We start from the raw sequence: 373 nt of genomic DNA on the forward strand, positions 1-373 counted from the left end.
TCTGACTGACATACATATCAAATTCTGAGAGCAAGATCTGCCATTAGCCATTCTCCCGTTCAAAGCAGTCGATTCCATCTATATTTTAAAGGATCTAACTTTGAAATCAGCCAAGTCGTGTGATACAACATTATACTGCCTCAGTCTTCGGGGTTGCCCAGATTAGAGCACAACACACTTCTCAATTGATGAGTACCTCATTTTCGCCATCGGGTAATTTCTTACTGAGATAGTATATTGCCCTTTCTTTCTTTCCCGTCTCATCATGTTGGCCCAATACGCATCCCATGGAATTCTCCACACTGTTAGATACATATCAATGGCCTATCTGGACTTGGAGGTGATAAGACTGGAGTATTAGCCAAGTACTGCT

The sequence above is a fragment of the Gossypium hirsutum genome, chromosome D05, assembly GCF_007990345.1.
Source record: "Gossypium hirsutum isolate 1008001.06 chromosome D05, Gossypium_hirsutum_v2.1, whole genome shotgun sequence".
Classification (NCBI taxonomy): Eukaryota; Viridiplantae; Streptophyta; class Magnoliopsida; order Malvales; family Malvaceae; genus Gossypium; species Gossypium hirsutum.